The 7,879-nt window shown below is 40.3% G+C and overlaps 1 non-coding gene across 1 annotated transcript; it reads right to left on the bottom strand.

The window, feature by feature from the left end:
• Nucleotides 1-392: 392 nt before the first annotated feature.
• On the bottom strand, nucleotides 393-499 carry LOC148919199 (small nucleolar RNA R71). Its single transcript, XR_016125726.1, has one exon. It is a non-coding gene; the product is annotated as a small nucleolar RNA R71 (small nucleolar RNA).
• Nucleotides 500-7,879: the final 7,380 nt, after the last annotated feature.

Below are 7,879 nucleotides of genomic sequence, written 5' to 3'. Positions count from 1 at the left end.
GTTCAGACCAAGAAGAAGAAGAAGAGATGGCTGCCAATGAGTTCATGGGAGACCTTGATATTCCAACAATTCCAGCTTCCCCTTCAAGCATCTTGCTGCCCACCGTAGCTCGAAACTATGAGCTTAAATCTTCTCATCTTAATATGTTGCCTTCCTTTTATGGTTTACCTAATGAAGATCCACTAACCCATATAAAGGATATTTTTAATGCTGTAAGCTCTTTTCCCTTGACAGGTGTGACGGAAGATCAACTTCGAATGAGAGTGTTTCCTTACGCTTTGAAAGATAAGGCGAAATATTGGTTGAATTCTTTGAAGCCTGGTTCACTCACGACTTGGGGAGCCATTCAAAAGAAGTTCTTGGAGAAATACTTCTCCATGCAAAAAACCAACATGCTTAGGGACAAGATCTTATTATTTGCGCAACAAGATGATGAGTCGTTTTGTGAAGCATGGGAGAGATTCAATGGGCTGCTCAATCAATGTCCTCATCATGGGATTCCATTGAAGCTTCAGATGCGTATGTTTTATAAAGGACTAACCCCCTCTAGCCATAATATTGTCACTAATTTTGCAGGTGGTTCTTATAAGACTAAGACTCCAGAAGAAACATATGAACTCTTTGAGGAGATAGCAATGGAGACCCAACACACCGATACAAGAGGTAAACGTATTGCTGGTGGTTCTAATGATTCTTCCAATGTGCAGATTTCCAAATTAGAACAAAAACTCATGATCATCCTACCATTTCTTGTCCCCTTGGGGCTGCAATCCAGAATTTGTGTAAGAGCAAGCTAAGTTGGTGAATTCCTACAACCGCGGTCCAATAAATGATCCATATTCTCAAAGTTATAATCCAGGTTGGAGGAATCATCCAAACTTTTCATGGAGAAATACACAGAATCAAGCGAATCCCCCTTCACTCCAACGGCCACAACAATCATCATCGTTGGAGGATATAGTGAAGCAAATGGCAATCAACCAATCCAATTTCCAACAAACTGCACAAGCTGCCATCTCCAAGTTGGAAGTCCAATTAGGCCAGATAGCTACTAAATAGCTCAAAGAGAACCTGGGAAATGGCCAAGCCAAACCATGATCAATCCAAAAAACCAAGAAGCCAAGGCCGTTCATGTGCTGGGATCGGTAAGATTGTTGATAACAAAGTTGGTTCTGATCTATCAAATGATGTTGTGGTTGTAGAGGACGAAGATGAAGAGGAAACCACAGACTATGGATGGAGAACAACCCAAAACGTCCCAATCTGCTCCTAAGGCCAAATCTGATTCTCAGGAACCCAATCCATTTCAATTGCATAAAAGAGATGACAAATTTGTGCCATCGCATCTTCATCAAGATAGATACATCCCACCTCCTCCATATATTCCACCGATTCCATTTCCAGGCCGTTTGAAGAAGGCAAATCAAGATAAGGCTTTTAAAGAGATTTATGATATTTTGAGTAAAGTTAATATCAATTTGCCCTTGCTTGATGTTGTTAAACAGATTCCTGCATATGGAAAGTTCATCAAGCACTTGATGACTCACAAGCTCAATTTTGCTCCAAGTGAAGAAGTAAAGCTCAACAAGAATGTGAGTGCTGTGTTGCAAAGGAAGCTTCCACCAAAACTAGAAGATCCTGGCAGCTTTGACATTCCCATTAACATCGGAGATAAGACGGTTGGAAGAGCCATGTTGGACTTGGGAGCAAGCATCAATGTAATGCCATATTCAGTTTATCAGGAGCTTGGCTTAGAAGGGATAAAGAAAACCTCAATTCGTCTTGAACTAGCTGATCATTCTATCAAATATCCAAAAGGTATTGTAGAAGATATTTTAGTTCAAGTTAATACACTCATTCTTCCGGCTGATTTTGCAGTGATGGATATGGAGGATAACCCATATGGAGACAGCGTTGATCCCATTCTCCTCGGGCGACCATTCATGGCCACTGCAGACACAATCATCAAAGTGAAAGATGGCACCCTCTCCATGACTGTTTTGGGTGAAACTGTTGAATTTAAAGTGTTTGATGCTCTCTCTCAACCTTCTATCACTCTTGATACTTGTTTTTCAATTGATGTTGTGGATCATGAGGTTGCTTCTAAAATTGTGCAGAAAAAGTCTAATGATGCTCTAGAAGCTGTCCTAACACAAGAAGAGGAAGATCTCTATGAATCAGAGTTCCAAGAAGTGATGGCTACCTTAGAAGTATTTCAGCCATACCCACCATCCTTTAGGCCACCATTCGAGTCTCTTGGACCATCCTCCACAAAATTGGAGCCATCCATTATTACCCCACCAAAGCTAGAACTTAAACCTCTACCCAATCATCTTAAACATACTTATTTGGGTGCTAATGAAACTCTCCCTGTTATAATTGCTGCAGGTCTCACCTCACATGAAGAGGACAGCTTAATTGAAGTTCTGAAAGAGCATAAAACAGCCCTTGGATGGACCATAGCAGACATCAAAGGAATTAGTCCAAGCATGTGCATGCACCGAATTTTAATGGAAGAAGACAGCAAACCATCTCGTGATGCACAAAGAAGGCTAAATCCCAACATGAAAGAGGTGGTTAGGGCTGAAGTTTTAAAGCTACTTGATGTGGGAATCATCTACCCAATTTCAGATTCTAAGTGGGTGAGTCCTGTGCAAGTTGTTCCAAAGAAGTCCGGAATCACCGTTGTAAAGAATGAGAAGAATGAGCTAGTTCCAACACGAACTATCACCGGTTGGAGAGTTTGCATTGATTACAGGAAGTTGAACACATCCACAAGAAAAGATCATTTTCCCTTGCCTTTCATTGATCAAATGCTTGACCGTTTATCTGGCCATGCTTACTACTGTTTTCTTGATGGATTTTCAGGTTATAATCAAATTCCCATTGCTCCGGAAGACCAGGAGAAAACCACGTTCACATGCCCATTCGGTACATTTGCTTATAGAAGGATGCCATTTGGTTTGTGCAATGCTCCAGCAACTTTCCAAAGATGCATGATGGCAATCTTTTCTGATATGGTGGAACGATTCATGGAGGTATTTATGGATGATTTTTCAGTTTTTGGTTCATCTTTTGATGATTGTCTTCACCACTTGTCTCTAGTGCTTAAAAGATGTCAGGAAACAAATCTGATTTTGAATTGGGAGAAGTGTCACTTCATGGTAAGACAACGAATTGTGCTAGGCCATGTTGTTTCAAGCAAGGGAATTGAAGTGGACAAAGCCAAGATAAATATCATCTCAAATCTACCACCCCCTTCCTCTGTTAAAAGAGTTAGAAGCTTTCAGGCCATGCCGGATTCTATAGAAGGTTCATCAAAAAAATTTCGAGCATTTCAAGACCATTGTGTAATCTCCTTGCTAAGGATGCTGTTTTTGAGTTTGATGAAACTTGCATGGAAGCTTTTACGACCTTGAAGAAAGAGCTAACTTCAGCCCCTATTATCATAGCTCCAGTTGGTCTTTACCATTTGAAATAATGTGTGATGCCTCGACTTTGCTATTGGTGCAGTTCTAGGTCAAAAGAAGAACAAGCTTCCCCATGTGATTCATTATGCGAGCCGGACCTTGAATGATGCCCAACTCAATTACTCCACAACAGAGAAGGAGTTGCTTGCTGTGGTTTTTGCTTTAGAAAAATTTCGTTCTTACCATGTTGGTTCTAACGTAATTGTTTATTCCGACCATGCTGCTCTTAGATACTTGCTCACTAAGAAGGACGCCAAACCACGCTTGATCGGATGGATTCTCTTGCTGCAAGAGTTCGATTTGGAGATTCGAGACAAGAAGGGATGTGAAAATGTGGTGGCTGACCATTTGAGCAGAATTGTGGTTGAAGAGCAAGGAGAAGCTGTACTACCCTTGAATGGGACTTTCCCAGATGAGCAACTATTTGTTGCCCAAGTCAAAGAGCCATGGTATGCTGATTTTGTTAATTATCTTGCTTGTGGTGTTCTTAGAAATGATCTAACTTATCAGGACAAAAAGAAGTTCTTTTCCATGGTGAAACATTATGTCTGGGATGAACCTTTCTTATTCAAGCATTGCCCAGATCAACTCATTAGAAGATGTGTTCCAGAAGAAGAACAAGAAAGCATCCTTAGGCATAGCCACGAATTGGCTTGTGGAGGCCACTTTGGAGCTAAGAAAACAGCACTTAAAATTTTGCAATCAGGTTTCTTTTGGCCTACTCTATTCAAAGATGCATTTAATTTTTGTGTTAAGTGTGATAGGTGTCAAAGGATGGGAAACATAAGCCGCAGGAACGAAATGCCATTGAAGAACATACTCTTTGTGGAACTCTTCGATGTATGGGGTATTGATTTCATGGGACCATTCCCATCTTCCTTTGGATATACCTACATACTTGTTGCTGTTGATTATGTGTCTAAATGGGTGGAAGCCATAGCCACCAAAACCAATGATCATAAGGTGGTGCTGAAGTTCCTGAGGGACAACATTTTCACAAGGTTTGGTACTTCAAGGGCTGTCATTAGTGATGGAGGCAGCCACTTCTGCAACAAGCCATTTGAAGCACTCATGAAGAAGTACAACATCACCCACCGAGTCTCTACACCATATCATCCTCAAACTTCTGGTCAAGTAGAAATAAGCAACAGAGAAATTAAGCACATCCTAGAGAAGGTGGTGAATAGTACAAGGAAAGATTGGGCTGCCAAGCTCAATGATGCATTATGGGCTTATAGGACTGCATATAAGACTCCCATCGGAATGAGCCCTTATCGTCTTGTGTTTGGGAAAGCCTGTCACTTGCCAATGGAGCTTGAACACAATGCTTTTTGGGCCATCAAGAAGTTGAATTTTGATCTGGACAAGGCCGGCCATGTTAGAAAGTTTCAGCTCAATGAATTGGAAGAAATTAGACATGAGTCCTATGAGAATGCAAGGCTTTACAAAGAACGAACCAAGAGTTACCATGACAGGAACATTCAACGGAAAGAGTTCACCAAAGGTATGTCAGTTCTTTTGTTTAACTCACGTTTGCGTCTCTTTCTAGGAAAATTGAAGTCTAGGTGGCTTGGCCCATTCACCGTGGTCAATGTTTCTCCCTATGGAGCTGTGGAGATTCAAAACCCTAAAGATGGCTCGACTTTCAAAGTAAATGGACAATGTTTAAAGCCATTCTATGAGGGAGTGTCAGTTGGAATTCAAACTGGTCATGTGGTGGATCATCTTCCATTCGTACAATCAAGTTAGCTAATCGCATAATGTCTTGCCAAGACATTAACTAAGGCGCTTCTTGGGTGGCAACCCATGTGTTGAAGAATAAGGTGCTTGTTAGCGGTCGACCTAATCGCATCAAGAGGGAGTTTCTCTAATCCTTGGTCTTAAACTTTCCTCTTATTATTTACATGTTCTCACTCATCTTTGTTATGCTTTAACATTGAGGACAATGTTCAATTCAGGTCTGGGGGGGAGGTTTTCAATTTTTGTTCATTTGTGTTTACAATTTTCGTCCGCTTGTCACTTTTTATTTTTATTTTTTGAATTTCATTCAATCAATGCTATGGAGCTGCCATTGAGATTTTCATATCAGAAATTTTACACTTCACAAAGCTTTTGCTCTTAGAATTCTGGTGGCTAAGGTACCATGCTCAGATTCTTGAAGGAGAATAGTGGAGACTACCCTAGTGAGCTATTTCGAGCCTAATTGCATTCTTGAGAGGGTTTAAAGTGTTTCTATTCCTCATCTCTACTTATTTTCTTCAATTCACTCTAAATGATCTCATTGTTCCATTTTGATTGAATACTGAGGATGATTCTCTTTGCAGATATCAAAGGTATTGTCATTCATGAATGAACTCATTGAAGTGATGCTAGGCTATGTGTGTATAACCATTCTCTGTGCTTTCTTTTCACCCTACCCATTCGTGTGTTCCATCAGCTCTCTTGCAGCCAAACACTTCAAGCCTTTTTCTTCTATCACATTCATAATTCCCCTAACCTTGTATCTCAATCTGAGATATTTAACCTATTATAGCCATACCCTATAGCTTAGAAATATACCAAGGTGTGCCAAGATAAAGTTTGAAGCAAGGAAGTTGCTGCCACATGCCTAAATGTAAATTGGTGTGAATATGTGCAATGAAGTTAAAGAAGAAGTAGATCAAGTCAGCAAATAAGAAAGATAAAGAGAAAGTGTTTCGGAGAAAGTGTTTCGATTTGATCTAAATGTGAAATATAATGCCAGATGATGCTATGAAGTTGCAGCCGTATCATTCTAAATCAATGATACCTTGCAGATCAATGAAGAATGCAACCTTGGTATGTTCTTAAGTTAATTGTATTCTTTCCAACTCTTCCATTTCCCCTAACCTTAGCCATTCATTACAACCTTGTGAAAGACCTAGCTGATCTTTGAGGATGTATTCATGGGTGCTGGTATGTATGTGTGTATCTCTATTCTTAGTATTTGATTCCCTTCATGAGATCTAACCAAATATCCTGCTTCTATTTCATATACTCACTTATGCTTGTTTGAGAGAATAAAACCATAGGTTCTGAGTGATTGAGTGCTATATGTGAGAATTAGAGTTAAAGCATGTTCTTCCTTCAAGATTTGAGTATGTTTACTTTGAAGCCGTGTGCCTTTGAGCTATAAGCTTCCACTTTACACACTTATTGATCATCTATCTTGGCAACTCTCTGGTGTTGGAGGTATGATTAAAGTTTTCTTTCATTTTCATTAGTCGTTTTCAAAGTTAGTTTTCTAACCTTTCGTTTTGTAAAGTCAGTAAAGCGTTTGTGGGTATCGTTTCTGTTAAACCCTCAGGAGACACAAGTCCTCCTACTAGGGATGCCTAGAGGTTTAAAGGCTTGTTGCATATGCTCAATGCAATCGAGTTACCCGCAGAAGTGGTTTAGTTAAACTTCTTGTTTTGTTTTTAACTTTGTTTTCTTTTGTTTTGCTCGAGGACTAGCAAAATCTAGGTCTGGGGGTATTTGATCAGTTCACAATTGCATATCATTTTGTACCCTTCTAACTTATGATTTGGTTATGTTATTGAGTCAAACGTGTGCTTTTAATTCCTTTTCTGTTTATCATTCAGTTCATTGAGCCGTAGGTAGCAATGGTGCCTTTGGATAAGAAAAGATGCAAAATGGTGCTGTAGGGGGTTTTTGTTCCAGCAGCCTGATGAATAGGCCTAGGCTGTAAGAAGATAACGAGCAAAATCCCCCAAATGCCTGAGTTCGAAAAACAAGCTCCTAAGAGAGTTTTTAGAAAATCTAATGAGATTTTAAAAGAACACTCTTAGGATCACTTCACTAACACCCAAATAAGCATGAGGATTTCGCTAATGGCTCAGGCCTGAGGAGTATGTGGCATGAGAGCTAAGCTTTCATGAGTTTAGCAGTTTGAGAGAGAGAGAGAACAACATGAATTTCTTACAGAGGATCAAATCTAAACTGAGAACGAAGGAAAACTTAGCAAGGTTTTATCTCAGGGGAAGAAGAAAACAACGGAGAAAGGGGATTGGGTGGCTTGAGTAAATTCCAGATTGCTTGACAAAGCTTGGTCAAGCTCTGGGTCATTGAGTTGTGGATGATTTTTCTGGGTAGCAAAAGTCTCCTTTTATAGGCGTTAGGAGCTCTAGTTTCGTCTGGTTTTCCTCTTCCTTTTTCTTTGGCAGCTCCTACTTAGCCCTATTTTGATGAATTTCTCCATCCAAGGGGCATGGGTAAGGAACCCTTCATGGTTCCAATGGCTTGACGCAGCTGGGCTTTCCCATAGAGGAAAGGCGCCACCTGCTTTCCTTACGTTTTCTCCCAGGCAGAGCTTACAGAGGAAAAGGGGAGAGATGGAGCCTTTTGTCCGATGGACACTTCTCTCACCTCATGGATTTCCTCTGGTCTTG

This window comes from Prunus mume, linkage group LG3 (genome assembly GCF_029339155.1).
Source record: "Prunus mume cultivar Tortuosa linkage group LG3, ASM2933915v1, whole genome shotgun sequence".
Classification (NCBI taxonomy): Eukaryota; Viridiplantae; Streptophyta; class Magnoliopsida; order Rosales; family Rosaceae; genus Prunus; species Prunus mume.
The sequence above is the reverse complement of the archived record's forward strand: the minus strand, read 5'-3'. Positions and strand labels throughout refer to the sequence as shown.